The following is an 18,834-nucleotide window of genomic DNA, read 5'->3' as shown; positions in this document are numbered from 1 at the left end:
CTACAAAGGAGTTCCCATCAGACTGTCAGCTCCTCTGATTTCTCAAAAAAGACCGTACAGGCAAGAAGGGGCTGGAAAGAAATATTCCAAGTCATAAAAGACAAGGACCTATATCCCAGATTACTCTATCCAGCAAAGCTTTCATTTAGAATGGAAGGGCAGATAAAGGGCTTCTCACATAAGGTCAAGTTAAAGGAGTTCATCATCACCGAGCCCTTATTTTATGAAATGTTAAAGGGACTTATCTAAGAAAAGAAGATAAAAAAAACATGTATAGTAAAAGGACAGCAAACTCACAATTATTAACAACCACACCTAAAGCAAAACCAGAAGAAACTAAGCAAACAACTAGAACAGGAACAGAACCACAGAAATGGAGATCACATGGAGGGTTAACAAGAGGGGAGTAGTAGGAGGAGAGAGAGGGAAAAGGTACAGAGAATAAGTAGCATAGATTGTAGGTTGAAAATAGACAGGGGGAGGGTAAGAATAGTATGGGAAATGTAGAAGCTAAAGAACTTACAAGTATGACACATGGACATGACTAAAGGGGGAGATGGGGGTGGGAGAGGGTGTACAGGGTGAGGGGAGTGAAGGGGGAAATGGGACAACTGTAATAGCATAATCAATAAAATGTATTTTAAAAAAGAAAAGATAAACAAAATCGAAAAGCCTTTAAGCAAACTCAAGAAAAAAAGAGAGGACCCAAGTAAACACAATGAGAAATTAAAGAGGAGAGGTTACAACTGACACCACAGAAATACAAAGGATTGTAAGAAATTACTACAAAGAACTATATGCCAAGAAATTTGAAAACCTAGGGGAAATGGACAAATTCTAGAAAAAATATAATCTTCCAAAACTCAAATGAAGAAGCAGAAAGCCTGAACAGACCAATAACAGCTGATGAAATTGAAGCAGTAATCAAAAAACTTCCAACACACTAAAGCCCTGAACTTGGGGGTTTCACAGGAGACTTTTACAAAGCATTCAAGGAAGAGCTAACCCCTATCCTTCACAGAGTACTCCAAAAAATCCAGGAATACAGAAGACTCTCAAACTCTTTATGAAGCCAACATCATCCCAATCCCAAAACCAGATAAAGGCACAACAAAGAAAAGAAAACTTCAAGCCAATATCTCTGAGGAACATAGAGGATAAATCCTCAAGAAAATATTGGCAAACCACATTCCGCAATACATTAAAGATCATACATCATGACCAAGTGGGATTCATCCAAGGGATGCAAGGATGGTTCAATATTCGCAAATCAATAAACATAATACATCACATAAACAAAAGCAAAGACAAAAATCACATGATCATGTCAATAGATGTGGAAAAAGCATTTGATAAAGTACAGCACCCATTTATGATGAAACACTCAGCAAAGTGGGAGTAGAGGGAGCATTTCTCAACATAATCAAGGTCATATATAAGAGACCTACAGCCAACATCATACTCAATGGGCAAAAACTAAAATCTTTCCCACTAAGATCAGGAACAAGACAAGGTTGCCCACTTTCACCACTTCTATTCAACATAGTATTTGAAGTCCTAGCCACAACAATCAGACAAGAAAAAGAAATAAAAAGCATCCAAATTGGAAAAGAGAAAACAAAACTGTCATTGTTTGCAGATGACATCATAGTGTACATAGAAAATCCTATAGACTCTGACAAAAATACTGCTCAACCTAATAAATTAATTTGGAAAAACAGCAGGATACAAAGTCAATATCTAGAAATCAAACGCATTTTTGTATGCCAGCAATGAAATATTAGAAACACAAATCAGGAAATAAATCTCATTTGATATAGCAACAAGAAAAATAAAATACCTAGGAATAAACCTAACTAAGGAGGTAAAAGACCTGTACACAGAAACTACACTGCACTGAAGAAAGAAATTAAGGAAGACACAAACAAATGAAAACATATACCATGTTCATGGGTCAGAAGAACTAACATCACCAAAATGTCCATACTACCCAAAGCAATTTATAGATTCAATGCAATACCTATTAATGTACCAGTGCCATATTTCACAGATATAGAACAAACACTTCAAAAATTTATATGGAACCATAAATGACTCTGAAGAGCTACAGCAATTTTGAGGAAGAAGAACAAAGTAGGAGGGATCACAGTATCTAATAACAAAATGTATTACAAGGCCGCTGTAATAAAAACATCTGGTACTAGCATAAGAACAGACACAGGGACCAATTGAACAGAATAGAGAGCCCAGAAGTAATCCCAAGTCTCTACAGTCATTTAATATTTAACAAAGAAGGCAGCAGTACAAAATGGAGCAAAAATAGCCTCTTCAGCAAATGGTGTTGGGCGATCTGGACAGTTACATGCAAAAAAAAAAAAAAAACAAAATGAAACTCGAGCACCAAGTTATACCATACACAAAAATAAATTCAAGGTGAATAAAATTTAACTATAAGTCATGACACCATAAAAGTCCTAGAGGAGAATATAGGCAGGAAAATCTCTGATATTCCACTCAGCAATATTTTCACTGCTATGTCCCCTAAAGCAAGGGACATAAAGGAAAGAATAAACAAATGGGATCTCACCCAAATGAAAAGCTTCTGTACAGCTAAAGAAAATAGCATTAAGCGCTCACTTCGGCAGCACATATACTAAAAATTGGAACGATACAGAGAAGATTAGCATGGTCCCTGCGCAAGGATGACACGCAAATTCGTGAAGCGTTCCATATTTTTAACAAGCAAAATATAACCAAAGACACTGAAATAGAGGAAAGGCTGATGGTGACCGGAGGGAAGAGAAGAGGGAATTTAAAGGGACAGTGGGAAGGGTTCACAGGAACAAACTTAAAGGACACATGGTCATAAACTAAGAGGAGGGTGGTAATGGGAGGGAAGTGGGGAGGGTGGGAGGGGGGACTGGACTGGGAGTAAAAAGGAGAAAACTGTATTTGAATAATGATTAAAAAAAAGATTTAAATTAAATTTCCTATTTTAACCCCCCCCAAAAAAATAGCATTAAAATGAAAAGAGAACCCACCTTATAGGAAAATATATTTGCCAATGATACCTCAGACAAGGGTTTGATCTCCAAAATACATAAAGAACTCACACAACTCCACTCTAAGAAGACAACCAACCAATTAAAAAATGGGCAAAGGACTTGAACAGACACTTCCCCAAGGAGGACATACAGAGGGCCCAGAGACATATGAGAAGATGCTCAGTATCCCCAGCCATCAGAGAGATGCAAATTAAAACCACAGTGAGATACCACTTCACACTGGTCAGAATGGTCATCAAAAACAAAGTAACAAACAACAAGTGTTGGACAAGATGTGGAGAAAAGGGAACCCTAGTGCACTGTTGGTGGGATTGCAGACTGGTACAACCACTATGGAAAACAGTATGGAATGTTCTAAGAAAACTAAAAATGGATCTGCCTTTTGACCCAGCAATTCCACTACTAGGATTATATCTTAAGAACCCTGAAACACCAAGCCAAAAGAACCTATGCACCCCAATGTTCATAGCAGCACAATTTACAATAGCTCAGTGCTGGAAGCAACCTAGGTTCCCATCAGTAAATGAATGGATCAAAAAACTATGGTACATTTACACAATGGAATTCTATGCAGCATAAAGAAAGAAGGAGCTCCTACCCTTTGCAACAGTGTGGATGGAACTGGAAAGCATTACACTAAGTGAAGTAAGCCAGGGGGTGAAAGACAAATACCATGTGACCTCACCTTTAACAGGAACCTAATCAACAAAACAAAACAAACAAGCAGAATATAACCAAAGACACTGAAATAGAGAACAGCTGACAGTGACCAGAGAGGACAGAGGAGGGAATTTCAGGGGAAAAAGGGAAGGGTTTGCTGGAACAAGTATGAAGGACACATGGACAATAACAAGGTGGGGGTGGAACGTGAGAGAGGTGGGGAGAGCTGGGGGGGTGGGCTAGGATGGTGGTAAAAGGCAGAAAACTGTACTTGAACAACAATTAAAATTTTAAAAATAAGAAAAAGTATGAATATTCATCCAAGACTACTCTACCCAACAAGGCTGTCTTATAAAATTGAAGGCAATATCTTCAAGATGGTAGCAGAGTAGATGGATCTTGTATTCACCTTCTCCCAGAACCAAGCTGGAAAATCAAGTAAATTGGGGAAAAATTACCCTGAATAACCAACTGAAGATTGGCTGAAGAGAAGATTTATAACCAAAATTATGTAAAAGATTCCACGTTGAGACTGCACCCACACAGCAGCTTATATGCAGTGATCTCACAGACAGCCGGCCTGAGAGATGATTTCACATATGAATGAGCCAACAGCAATCAAGGCTCAATTACAATAAGAGGGCCCACAAAATTGAAACAAGGATATCCCTAGAGCCCCCAACTCAGAATATCAAGGAGACCAAACCACTGGGTTCCATAGGACATCTACTACATAATGCCACACCACAAAGACTGGGAGTCATAGCAGATCTAATACAAAGAAACAAAGACAACTATGACTGATGTAGCTCAGTAGGCTGGGCATCATCCCACAAACCAAAAGGTCATTGGTTTGATTACTTGTCAGGGTGCATGCCTGAGTTGCAGGCCAGGTGCCCAGTTGGGAGCATGTGAGAGGCAACCGAGCAATGTGTCTCTCACACGTCAATGTTTCTCTTCTTCTTTTTCTCCTTCCCTTTCTCTTTCTCTTTCTCTAAAAATAAATAAATAAATATTTAAAAATAAATGAATACAAAGAGAGAGACAAAATAGGGAGACAAAGAAGTAAGCCCCAAAAGAAAGAACAAGAGGAATGTCCAGAAAAAGCACTAAATGAAATGGAAGCAAGAAATTTATCAGATATAGAGTTTAAAGTAATGGTTATAAGGATGCTTAAAAAAATAATAAGAACTACAACAGTATAAAAAAATATCATAGAAACCATGAAAAAGTCCAGTCAGAAATTAAGAATAGCAAGCCTGACATCAAGAATACATTGAAAGAAATAAAAAGCAGGATGAAGCAGATAGGATTGACAAGGTAGAAAAAAACACCCAATAAAAGCAGTAAAAAAAAAAGACTTAAAAAGAATGAGGATTAATTATGGGAACTTCAAGATAACATGAAGCTTAACAACATCCACACTATAGGGGTCCCAAAGGAGAAAAAAAGTGACCAAGGTCATGAGAATTCGTTTGAAGAAATAATGGCAGAAACTTCATTGTTCTGGTTAAAGAGAAAGTCACAGATGTTCAGGAAGCACAGAGAGCCCCATCCAACATGAACCCAAAGAGACCCACACCAAGAAACATTATAATTAAATGGCAGAGTGTAAAGACAAAGAGAGAATCTTAAAGACAGTAAGAGAGACTGATAGTTACCTACAAGGGAGTTCCTCTAAGGCTGTCAGCTGTTTTCTCAACAGAAACACTTCAGGCCAGAAGGGATTGGCATGAAATAGTCAAAGTAATGAAAAGCAAGGATCTGTGACCAAGACTATTCAACAAGGCTATCATTTACAATTGAAAGCAAAATAAAAAGCTTCCTCAACCAAAAAAAAAAAAATGGGAAGGGGTGGCTAAAGGAGTTCATTACCACTAAACTAGTATTGCAAGAAAAATTAAAGGTAATATTGAAGGAGGATGAGGAGGAGAAGAAAGGAGGAGAGACAGAGAGAGATAAGTATAAAGAAAAAAATGCCAGCAAATAAGTACCTGTCAATAATAACCTTACATGTAAATAGATGAAATGCAACAATCAAAAGACATAGAGTAGCAGAATGAATAAAAATACATTACCCACATACATGCTGTTATCAAAAGACCCACCTTAGAACAAAAGGTTACACAGGCTGAAAGTGAAGGGATGTGAAAAATATTCCATGAAAATGAAAACAAAACAAAGCAAAAGTTTGGATAGCAATATGTATAACTGATAAAATAGACTTCAAAACAAAGGTCATAACAAGAGAAAAAGTCACTACATGATATTAAGTGATCAATAAAACAGGGGGATATAACCCTTGTAAACATATTGTTACAGAACAAACAAGGGGGGGTGGCCTGAGACGATATAAAGAAGCCCCAGGTCTGTGATGGCTGTCGCCAGAGGAAAGACGTCTCTCAATGCCAGAGATTTGTGAAAAGGAAAGGAAACGTTTATTTAATGCTATACAAACTTAAAGTAGGGACCTAACGTCTTCACCAAAAATCCTAAAGTCCCTTAAAGCACCCACAAACAGACACAGTCCTTCCTTCCTTCCCTCTTTGCCCAGTCCAGAGTACCGTGTCTCCTAAAGCTGTGGGGGTCCCCACTCTGGCAAAGCCCCGTGGTCCTCTCTCCCCAGACTATGGGAGTCGCCACTCTGCCAGAGCGGCATGGTTCTCCCTCTCAGGGCCATGAGTCTTCACTCTGCTGAAGCAGTGTGGTTCCCTCTTGCAGGGCTGCGCATGGTTCTCCCCCTCAAATGGCTGCCGAGTCTCGGTTTAAATCCCAGCACCAATCTTCCTCTGAAGCCCCATTTCCAGCTCCTCTCACAATTGGCTACAGCTGCCAGATTCTGGGCAGGTGTGGCCCTGTGGTGTGGAGCCAATTATCTCCAGGCTCTTCTGGATCTTATTACAGATCCCTATTTGAGGCTCCCCTCTTGGCTGCACCCTGTTACAATCCCTCCTTTCAGATTTACACCCACTTCATAATCTTATAAAGAATAATGGATGAAGGTCTCATCTTCTTGTAACTGCTTCTGGTTGGAAATGGACATTGTTCTGCCCACCCATGGGTCAGGGGTGCCCTGAAAGGGGGTGGGGGATGCAGCATGGAGGGAGTCCTTCCTGTATGGGGAAGGACCTTACAGAATCTTGGTCAGTTGACTGTCACCAGGAAGTCTCAGGCTCGGTGTCCAAAGGCTGGCATTACTGGATCGTTGGCATCCTGGTCATATTCTGGAGGTGACAGATTTTGGAAAAAGTTGGAAGGCACAATTAAATCATAACCACTAAATGACAAAGGCAAGGACTTAAGTAAAGAATGGCTTATCAGGAGGAAGGTGTACAAGGCATGCTACACCTATCCAAAACCCTTGTGGCCCACTCTACTTCACTTAGGCTGAGGGGAATATATTATAAGTTCCCTTTTTTCAGATATCTGGGCCATTTCTGTCCAAGCCATCAAGACAGAAAACGGGAAATCAGTTCTAAAGTGAAGCCCACAGACTGCCCAATCCCTTCACCAACCCAACCTTCTAGGTCCAGCCAAACCGTTGAGTCTCAGCGGGCGATGATGAAAATGGGCTCCTTAAGTGAGGTCTGTATTACCGTCAATCACTCAGGTAATGAGGTTCTAGGCATATGCCCTACAAAAGCAGAAGAACACACAGGCTAATTTACACAAAAATTCCCAAGCCAGTCTCTGTGCCTGTGAGACTGTCTTTTGGGAAGACATCTTGTTACAAGGTCCTTGCTACAATGATATTTAACAGTGGCCATTTGACAGATCTTTTGTGTCTGTAAATTGAAAAGCAAATTTTCAAGACAGTTAGTTGCGCCATTTCTGATGTTCAATCCTGAGTATTGTATTGTCCTCAAACCATAATTTTTCTCCTTAAGATCGCCCTCACTGTTATTAAAGGGACTACTTTGAGTCCTGTTTTTTAATTTTGATTATTCGTTTGCATAAACACACCAAGAGCAACCTGGATCACTTATGATCCTTGAGTCTACTTTGCTGGAACTCACACAGGCAGCCTTTAGATTGACTTCTCAGTCTGCCCCCTCTTGAGGCACAGAAGCAGAGCCACACATCCGCCATCTGGCTTCGCCTGTACCAGTTGTTTCACTCAAATCCTTGAGGCTTCCATTGTGCTTACAGGTTCCTTTTGGCCATCTTTCAGGAAAGCAACCTTCATTTCTTCCCTGGAAAGACTGCCATGAACCACACAATTAACCAAAGTACCAGGCTTTTCTCGTGGGCATACGCTGGCTTCAAAAGTCAATCCCAGTTCCTCAGGGCTTTCTGGTGATGACCATAACCCATATATGCCTCCTTCAGGCGTGACATTCCAGTCAAAGTCTTGGTGAACAAAACCACTATTAACAACTGGTCTTATTGGTTTTATGCAAAGAAACCTTCTCACTCCTTCAGAATGCCAAATTCTGCAGGGATCAGGTAGGGAGAAAAGTACAAAGCGTGAAGGAAAATCCTTTTCCTTCTGATATCCACCAGGCTTCTCAAAACTTTCCTACAGAGTGTGAAGTTTCAACCTTCCCTGGAATCCTCAATTTCCTTTGCAGAGCAGATACAGAGCAAAATCCAAAACATAAGAGTTCCAGAATAATACACAGGTAGAAGCACTCTCTTGCACCAATGTGTCCATTGGTGCCTCGCAGAGACATGCTCCTTCAGGTCTGGTCTCTTGGCAGAGACATGCCCCCTTTGCCTCTGGCTGAAGCACTTGTCAGCCCCAAATGACCCTTCCTGGGTCCCGAGTGGCAAAGGCATGCTCCCCAACCAGTTACAGGTGACCTTTCCTAGGTCTTCATGTACAGGTTTCTGATCAGAAACAAAACCAATGTGAGAGATTTGCTCTTTTTCTATAAAACAAGTAGTTCAGGTTTCCTCTACTCCAGGTTTAAAACTTTCACAACCTTTACACATAATTTTCACATCCAGATTTAACCATCATTCTCTTTTAACTCTGGACCACCATTCTACTTCGATTCTTCCCCCTTTTGTGATGGGGGCACTCATTCCTCCAGTGCCCCTCCTCCTTGCAATGGGCACGTTCATTACGGCCTAGTGCGCGTTTCTTCTCCATAGGGCCCCTTTTACCTCTGGCCCTGGGGCGGGCACCCAATGAGTTTCCCTTTTCTGCCCTAGGGCCCCACTTCTTTTGGTTTCCCTGGGCTAACTCCAAAAACACTGTGGCCTGTGTTGCCTTCCCTGCTTCCCGGGCATTCTAGACTTTAAAGGCTATGTCCACTAGCTAGGAGGAGCTCATTCCCAGTACTCCATCTACACACTGAAGTTTGTTCCTGATATTTGGAGCACTCTGCCCAATACAAGTCATGTTTACCATTCTCACATTCTCTGGTGCCTCTGGATCAATGTCAGTGTATTTCCTCTATGTCTGATAGATCCTCTTTGGAAATTCAGAAGGATCCTCATCTGGCTTCTGCTGGAGAGTCTGTATCATATTCAGACTCCTCTGCTTGGGCACTCTTTTCCTAAGTCCTTCCAATATGCACCTTCTATAGTGTCTTAAAGAGGTTAAGCCATCTCTGCTATTTGGGTCCCACTTAGGGTCTACCGGAGGAAGTGCCTCCACTGGGTTAAGAATTCCCTTGGTGTCCTCATCACAGAGACGCTGGGCCTCCTGATCAGCCCTACTTAGAACCAACCATCTTTCATCTGCTGTTAGCAAAATGTTCAGGAGGGCCTGTATGTCTGCCCAGTTTGGGTGGTGAGTGGCAAAAAATAGAGGCAATAAGATCTGCTATCTTTGGAGGATCACTCCTATATGAGGGATTGGCATTCCTCCAGTTCAGCAAGTCGGAAGTGGAGAACAGAGTTTGAGCCCAATAGTAACCAGCAGGCTGGCCTTCTTCATTTATTCTGCCTATCAGATATGGCCTCAAAGGGTACTGGCTGGCTACAGCTTTGGAGGCTCCCCGGTTATAGGAGGTGCCCTGGTGAGTTCTGGGGGGTGAGACACATTGCTAAGCAGGTGGAGGTGGAGCAGTTGGCTTTACGGGAGGAGACAGTGCTGAGGTGGCTCCCACTGCCTGTGCAGGGGGAGGTACCCCAGCAGTGGTAGTTCTCATCCCATGTGAGGCTGGAGGTGTACAAACCTCCACCAGCTGTGAAGGTGGTGCCCTCTCGGAGGCTCCTCCTACCTGCGGAGGGTGGTGCCCCAAGGCCTCACCCTGCAGAGGGGGCCAGGCCCCTCCCACCTACAGAGGGTGGTGCCCCAAGGCCTCACCCTGCAGAGGGGGCCAGGCCCCTCCCACCTGCAGAGGGTGGTGCCCCAAGGCCTCACCCTGCAGAGGGGACCAGGCCCCTCCCACCTGCAGAGGGTGGTGCCCCAAGGCCTCACCCTGCAGAGGAGGCCAGGCACCTCCCACCTGCTGGGGCACCGGGACTCCAGAGCCGACCCCCATTGGGGCTGGAGTGCCCCACAGGCAGGCAGTAAAGATGGCGCCGTCCAGCCAGCTCTGGTTTCGAGAGCCAAGGGGTCCCCTCCCATATGCTGGTGAGGATAGCTAAAGGAGCCAACTCACGAATCTGTGATGGAGACTTCTCCCACCTGCAAGGGCTGGGGAGTCGTGGTGACCCCCACCTCTTGGGGAGGTCGCAGCACCACTGGAGTTCCCCCTGTCTGCGAGCTCCCATTCCCTGGGTTCAGAGCATTAATGAGGTTTATCTCCTCATTCTCTCTCTCTTCCTGTGTTTGACTGTCAGGGAGGGGTTCTGAGACCACTTTTCCCTTCTGGACCATTGCATGCTTCTCTGTCTCTGGCACAAAGCTGTGTGCAATAGTATAAATGCATTAAGATAGTGTAACTCTTCCGATAATTCATACTGCCTGCAATACTGTTTCAATCTAGCAATGATGCAGTAACTCAAAGAACCATTCACTGGCCATCTCAGCTTATCCCCCAAAACATAAGTAGGCCACACCATGTTACAATAATAAACCATTAACTGCTTAGTCAAGGGAATCTTGTATGTCGACTTAGCACAGTAGTTCTCCCAATCCCTTAGGATTCTACCCAATGGGCTCCACTTAGGGACTGGCTCAGAACTACTCTTACAGTTCCCACAAAGCAAGCAAAAGTTCAAACAAAGCAAGCAAAGGTTACAGATGGTGTAAAGACCAGGTATTTCCAGATCCATTATCCAAAATTCCCACTCCATTATTCCAAAAAAAAGCACTCAGAAACCAAGTTTTCAACCAAAACACTTTCACATCTCTGCTCTCTCTCCATTTCATTTCCTTTTCGCTTTTCCAGGCATGATAGGCAGCCAATACCCTCAGGAGGAGTGCGGAGAAATTAAGTCTCACCCTCTCGCGCCTGAGGGGGTCGGTCTGCCACGGACGATTATCGTCCCATCTCGGTCACCAAAAACTGTTACAGAACAAACAAGGGGGGCCTGGGATGATATACTTTTACTAAAAGAAGCCCCCAGGTCCATTATGTCCGCCGCCAGGGGAGGGATGTCTCTCAATGCCAATGATTCGTGAAAAGGAAAGGAAACATTTATTTAATGCTATACTAACTTAAAGTAGTGACCTAATGCCTTTACCAAAATCCCAAAGTCCCTTAAAGCACCCACAAACAGACACAGTCCTTCCTTCCTTCCCCCTTTGCCCAGTCCAGAGTGCCGTGTCTCCTAAAGCTGCGGGGGTCCCTACTCTGGCAAAGGCCCGTGGTCCTCTCTCCCCGGACCACGGGAGTCCCCACTCTGGCAGAGCCGCGTGGTTCTCCCTCTCAGGGCCATGAGAGTCTTCACTCTGCTAAAGCTGTGTAGTTCTCCCCCCTCAAATGGCTGCCGTGTCTCGGTTTAAATCTTAGCACCAATCTTCCTCTGAAGCCCCATTTCTGGCTCCTGTCACAATTGGCTACAGCTGCCAGATTCTGGGCAGGTGTGGCCCTGTGGTGTGGAGCCAATTATCTCCAGGCTCTTCTGGATCTTATTACAGATCCCTATTTGAGGCTCCCCTCTTGGCTGCACCCTGTTACAATATATTCACCCAATATAGGAGCACCTAAGTATATAAAGAAGATCTTGGTGGACTTTAAGGGAGAGATAAACAGAAATACAATCATAGTAGGGGATTTTAATACCCACTGTCATCAATGGATAGATCATCCGACAAAAAATCAACAAGGAAACAGTAACCTTAAATGACACACAAGATCAGATGGATTTAGTTGATATTTACATAATATTCCATCCCAAAACAGATTACACATTCTTCTCAAGTGCACATAGAACATTCTCAAAGACAGACCACATGTTAGGACAAAATATTAAGTCTTAACAAATTCAAGAAGATTTAAATCTTATCAAGCATTCTGCAAATCTCAGTGACATCAAACTAGAAATCAACTACAATAAAAAACTTTAAAACATTCAAACAATAGAGGCTAAATGCCATATTATTAAACAGTTAATGGGTTAATGATGAGATCAAGGAAAAAAATCATATATTGCCTTGGAACAAATGAAAAGGAACACACTACAACCTAAAATCTATGGGACACCAAAAAAGCAGTCCTGAAAGGACTTTTTTCATGGATTACAGGCCTACTTCAAAAAGCAAGAAAAATCTCAAAAAAACAGTCTAACCCTACACTTCAATGAACTAGAAAAACAACAACAAACAAAGTTCAGAGTAAGGAGAAAGGAGGAAATAATAAAGATCACAGCAGAAATATATGACATAGAGACTAAAAAAGAATACAAAGTATCAGTGAAATCAGAGCTCATTCTTTGCAAAGATAAACAAGATTGACACACCTCTAACCATATTCATCAAGAAAAATGAGAGCACCCAAATAAATAAAATTAGAAATGAAAGAAAAGAAGTAACAACTGATGTCGCAAAAATACAAAGGATTAAGAAAATACTATGAAAAACTGTATGACAACAAATTTGACAACTTGGGCAAAATGGACAAATTCCTTTCAAAACTCAATAAGGAAGAATCAGATAACCTGAATGGATTGATAACAAGTAATGAAATTGAAGCAGTAACCAAAGAACTCCAAGCTACGTGAAATCCTGGACCAATGGCTTCACAGGGGAATTTTACCAAACACTCAAAGAACTAACACATATCCTCCTGAAGCTATTCCAAAGAATTCAAGAAGAAGGAAGGCTTCCAAGCTCTTTTTATGAGGCCAGCATTATCCTAATTCTAAAACCAGATAAAGATATTACAAAGACTGAAATTATAGGTCAATAACCCTGGTGAACATAGGCGATAAGATCCTCAACAAATTAGCAAACTGGATCCATCAATATATCGTAAATATTATACATCATGACCAAGTGCGATTTATTCCAAGGATCCAAGGCTGGTACAATATTCACAAGTCAAAAAAATGATACATTATATACACAAAATAAAGATAAAATTAGATGATCATATAAACAGATGCAGAAAAGGCATTCAATGAAATCCACCACCAATTTATGATAAAAAAAAAACTTTCAGCAAAGTGGGAATAGAGGGATCATACATCAACATAGTGAAGCACATATATAAAAAACCTATAGCCAACATCATATTCAATGTGCAAAAACTAAAAGCATTTTCCTTAAGATCGGAAACAAAAAGAAAATAAAAAATATGAACAGTAAAATGATAGCAAACTCACAACTATTAACAACCAAACCTAAAAAGAAAAACAAACTAAGCAAACAACTAGAACATGAACAGAACCACAGAAATGGAGATCACATGGAGGGTTATCAGCGGAGGAGTAGGAGGGGAAGAGAGGGGAGAAAGGTACAGGGAATAAGTAGCATAAATGGTAGGTAGAAAATAGACAGGGGGGGTTAAGAATAGTATAGGAAATGGAAAAGCCAAAGAACTTCTATGTACAACTGTTGGACATGAACTAAGGGGGTGGAATGCTGTTGGGGGGGGTGCAAGGCAGAGGGGAATAAGGGGGGAAATGGGACAACTGTAATAGCATAATAAAAAATATATATTTAAAAAACAATAAAATAAAATGGACACCCCTTGGATTGTCCTAAAAAAAAAAGCATCAGAGATTATTGTCTTGCATCCCTGTCATAAACAAGACAGAGATGTCTGTTTTCACCACTTTTATTCAGCATAGTACTGGAAGTCTTAGCCACAGTGATCAGACAAGAAGATAATAAAAGGCATCCAAATTGGAAAGGAGAAAGTAAAACTCATTACTCACAGATGATGTAATATTGTACATAGAAAATCCTAATGAATCCACAAAAAAAAAACCAACTAGACTTAATAGACTTACTAGACTTAATAAATGAATTTGGCAAAGTAGCAGAATACAAAATCAATACTCAGAAATTGGTGTGATTTTTATACACCAATAATGAACTATCAGAAAAAGAAACTAAGAAAACAATCTTACTAACTATTGCAACAAAAATAAATAAATATAACCAATGAGGTAAAGACCTATACTCAAAAAACTATAAAACACTGAACAGAGAAATTGAAGAAGATACAAATAAGTGGAAGCATACACATTGTTCATGGATTGGAAGAATTAATGTCATTAAAATGTTTATACTACCCAAATCAATCTATAGATGCAATGGAATTCATACTAAAATACCAATAGTATATTTCACAGATCTAGAACAAATATTCCAAAAATTTATATGGGAACAAAATAGACCCCCAAATAGCCTCTGAGATCTTGTAAAAGAAGAACAAAGTTGGAGGTATCACAATACCTGATATCAAACTATACTATAAGGCCACTGTCATCAAAACAACCTGGTACTGTCATAAGAACAGGCATATAGATCAATGGAAAAGAACAGATAGTCCAAAAATAAACCCACAACTTCATTGTCCATTAATATTTGACAAAGGAGAAAAGAGCATTCAATGGAGCAAAGACAGTCTCTTCAATAAATGATGTTGGGAAAACTGGACAGGTACATGCAAAAAAATGAAACTAGACTACCAACTTACACTATTCACAAGAATAAACTAAAAAAGAGTAAAAGGCTTAAATGTACATCACAAAACCATAAAAATCCTAGAGGAAAACATAGGCAGTAAAATCTCAGATATCTTGCATAGCAGTATTTTTGCTGATATATCTCCAAGGGCAAAGGAAATGAAAAAATGAACAAGTTGGGCTACATAAAACTAAAAAGCTTCCACACAGCTAAAGAAACCATCAAAAATGAAAAGGGAATCCACTTTATGGGAGAACATATTGATACATCTGATGTATCTGATTAGGGGTTAAGTTCCTAAATAAATAAAGATTTTGTACAACTAAATACCAGGAAGGCAAACAAATAAAATTTAAAAACTGGACAAAGAATCTGACTGAATAGACACTTCTCTAAAGAAGATATACAGATAGCCAGTAGCCATGAAAAATGTTCAGCATCACTGATCAATAGAGAGATGTGAATTAAAACTTCAATAAGCCCTGACTAGTGTGGCTCAAGGACTCCAAAGCAAAGGGTCGCCACTTCCATTCCCAGTCAGGGCACATGCCTGGGTTGTGGGTAGGGTCCCTGGTGGGGGGCACGCAAGAGGCAACCACACATTGATGTTTCTGTCCCACACTCTCTCACTTCCCCTCTCTCTAAAAATAAATAAATAAACTCTTTAAGAAAAAAAACTTCAGTGAAATACCACTTTGCACCTGCCATTCTGGCAATCACCAATAAATCAACAAAAATACAAGTGCTGGCAAGGACGTGGAGAAAGGGGAACTCTAGTGCATTGTTAGTGGAAATGCAGACTTGTGCAGCCACTAAGGAAAACAGTATGGAGTTTTCTCAAAGAAAATTAAAAATGAAACTGCCTTATGACCCAGAGAACTCACTTCTGGAATTTATCCTAAGAACCCAGAAACACCCACTCAAAAGTATACATGTGCCCCTATGTTCACAGCAATGTTATTTATAATAGGCAAGGTCTAGAAATAGGCCAAGATGAATGGATTAAAAAGTTGTGCTACGTTTACACAATGGAATACTAATGGAAGTAAAAAAAGAAGAAACTATTACCTTTTGGGACAGAATGGATGGATATGGACATTATTATGCTAAATGAAATCATCTAGTCAGTGAAAGACAAATATCATATAATATCACTTACATGTGTAATCTAAAGAACAAAATAAGTTGATAAAAAAAGTAACAAAGGCATAGATAAATGTAATAGACTGACAGCTGTCAGCGGGGAGGGGCTGGATGAAAGGTGAAGGGGTGAGCCAAAGAACATTTATGCATAAGCCATAGACAAAGACAACAGTGTGGTGTTGGCCTGAGGAAAGGAAGGTGAAGGCTGGGTAGAAGTGCATAAAGGAAAAAATGAAGACAATCATATTAGTGCCAACAATAAAAAACAATTTAAAATGGTGGTGGAGACTGAGTGCTGGTAAAGAGAGAGAGAGAGAGAGAGAGAGAGAGAGAGAGAGAGAGAGAGACTTGGTGTGTTTATTAAGGAAGTGTGGACCTGCTTCAGGTTTGGAGTCACATTAATAAACCACATGCACAAGAAGCAAAGACATGAGATTTTCTGGAGTTTATTTCTTCTTTTTCCTTTCAGTAAGGCTTTCATTTTACAGCAGCTTAAGGCTCACAGAAAAATTGAGCAAAATGTAGAGATTTCTCAAACAATTTCTGCCCCTACATATGCATAGCCTCCACCATTATCAACATCCCCCATCAGAATGGTACATTTGTTACAGTTAATAAACCTACACTGACACATCATAATCACCTTAAGTCCATAGTTCACTCATGGTGTGTACATTCTGTGGGTTTAGGACAACTGTATAATGACATGTATCCATCATTACAAGGTAAACTAGAATATTTTCATTACCCTAAATATTGTCTGTGCTTCCCCTTTTTACCCCTCTTATCTCCCACCACCCAACCCCTGCCAATCACTGATATTTTTACTTTCTCTCCATAGTTTTTGCCTTTTCCAGAATGTCACATAGTTTGAAACATACTTTTTCAAAGTGACTTCTCTTACTTAGTAATACACATTTGAAGTTCCTCCATGTCTTTTCATGATTTCATAGCTCATTTGTTTTTAGTGTTGAATAAAACTTTATTGTCTGGATGTACTACAATTCACTTATCCATTCACCTACTGAAGGAAATTTTGGTTGCTTCCAAGTTTTGCCAACTATGAATAAAGCTACTATAAACATCCACGTGCAGGTTTTAGTGTAGACATATATTTTTAGCTCCTTTGGGCAAATATCAAGGAGCACGATTGATACAGTTTGGATCATATGATAAGAGAATATTTAGTTTTTTAAGAAACTAAAAAACTGTCTTCAAAATTGTCTGTACCAATTTGCATCCCACCAGCAATGAGTGAGTGTTCCTGTTGCTCCATAACCTTGCCAGCATTTGCTGTTGTCAGTGCTCCAGACTGTGGCTTCGTAATAAGTAGTATCTCATTGTTTTAATTTGCATTTTCTTGATGACATATGTGGAACACCTGTTCACATGCTAAATTGACATCTGTATATCTTCTTTAATGAGGGCTCTATTAAGGTCCTTGGACCATTTTTAAATCAGATCGTTTTGTTATTGTTGAGTTTTAAGGGTTCTTTTGTATATTTTTGCTGACAGGCCTTTGTTAGATGTGTTTTTACCAAATATTTTCTCTCAGTATATGATGACACCTCATTCTCTTGAAATTGTCCACAGAGTAGACATTTTTAATTTTAATAAAATCTAGTTTATTAATTATTTCTTTCATGGACTGTGTCTTTGGTGTTGTATCTAAAAAAGTCACCACCTTATCCAAGGTCATCTAGGTTTTCTCCCATGTTCTCTTCTAGGAGTTTTATAGTTTTGCATTGCATATGTAGGTCTGTGATCCATTTTGAGTTAACTTTTGTGAAGGGTGTATGGTCTGTGTCTAGATTTTTTCCTTGGCATGTAGATGTCCAGTTTTTCTAGCACCATTTGTTGAGGAGATTCCATTGTAGCTATATAAAATTTTAAATGACTGAGTGCTGGAAAAGAAAAAAAATGTAAGATGGAAATCATCAACCAGTGGGAGTACAGAAAACTCACAAGAAGGTGTATTTACTTTTGATAAAAGGTAGAGGAAATAACTGCACTAATAGAGACTTTCACATTAAACTATGAACAATATAAACAATTTTTTCTGGTTTGTTTGCATAAAACATCTTCATAATAAAATTGTTAAGTGTGCCAGGACATGGAGTTTATTTCTTTACTGTCCACTGACTGAGTGACTACTACTTTCTTCCATCTGCTGGTTCCAGCTGGAATCCTCTGTTTAGATATATTCCAAGAAAAACACTTTGGCATAAACTTTTTGTGAATGTTTCCATTAGATACAAAATAAGTAAAAATAAAATAAATAAAAATATTAAACACTTGAGGTATATACTTAGTCAGACATTCGAAAAGCAGAAAGTATTCTGATTCCATATAAAATTTTAGATCTGCATTGTTTTGTCCTTTAGGACATTTGAACATCACAAAAAAAGTTGCAATATGTCACCCATAACATAAAATTCCCAGTTAACAGCAGAGTTTAGTGATAACTCCTTTTGTGGGAGTGGCTTCCACATGCCATTTGCTGAACAGACAGCCTCAGCTGCAAGCCCTAGCTGAGTGGTTATTTTCAAAGCCAGAAAACCTGCAAGACATAACACATCCAAACATAAATCAAAGCTGACAAAGTCTTAACATTCCAAATGATTTTTCTATGATTTTTGTCTACATAGGCCCTGGGATTTTTCATTGCTAGAACCAGAGGGCATTCACCTGTTTCAGGCAAACACATACACACACACACACACACACACACACACACACACACACACACACACACCAAGGAATATAGGAGACGGTTCTGTGTGGCATGGGCCCAGACAGGACCCATGCCCACAGATAGGTTCTCCCATGGGGAATCAAGCCTGCATTGTACCTAGACTGCTATGAGACTTGCTTTTGCTAAAACTCCCTCACCCTGAATTGAGGCAGTAAACATTTATTGCATATCTTTAAATTAACTTCCTAAAATCCATGCTAAACCCTCCAAGGATAAGTGTAACCAGTTCAACC

General features: G+C 40.2%; 1 protein-coding gene and 1 non-coding gene across 4 annotated transcripts in view; one reads left to right on the top strand and one right to left on the bottom strand.

Annotated features, from left to right (window-relative positions):
- The first annotated feature begins 2,629 nt into the window (after window positions 1-2,629).
- On the top strand, window positions 2,630-2,737 carry LOC123809523. The gene has a single exon (XR_006784004.1). It is a non-coding gene; the product is annotated as a U6 spliceosomal RNA (small nuclear RNA).
- Window positions 2,738-16,297: 13,560 nt separating this feature from the next.
- KCNJ12 (potassium inwardly rectifying channel subfamily J member 12) overlaps window positions 16,298-18,834 on the bottom strand; it is a 59,549-nt gene continuing 57,012 nt past the window's right edge. For 2 of the 3 annotated variants that reach the window (XR_006783983.1, XM_045824281.1), the window contains exon 4: window positions 16,298-17,750. The gene's annotated coding sequence lies outside the window, so the exon portion shown is untranslated. The other variant, XR_006783982.1, reaches the window with a different exon arrangement.

This window comes from Phyllostomus hastatus, unplaced genomic scaffold (genome assembly GCF_019186645.2).
Source record: "Phyllostomus hastatus isolate PE091 unplaced genomic scaffold, TTU_PhHast_1.1 phas_scaffold_55, whole genome shotgun sequence".
NCBI lineage: Eukaryota > Metazoa > Chordata > Mammalia > Chiroptera > Phyllostomidae > Phyllostomus > Phyllostomus hastatus.
Note: the sequence above shows the minus strand (reverse complement) of the source record. Positions and strands in the feature narration are given on the sequence as shown.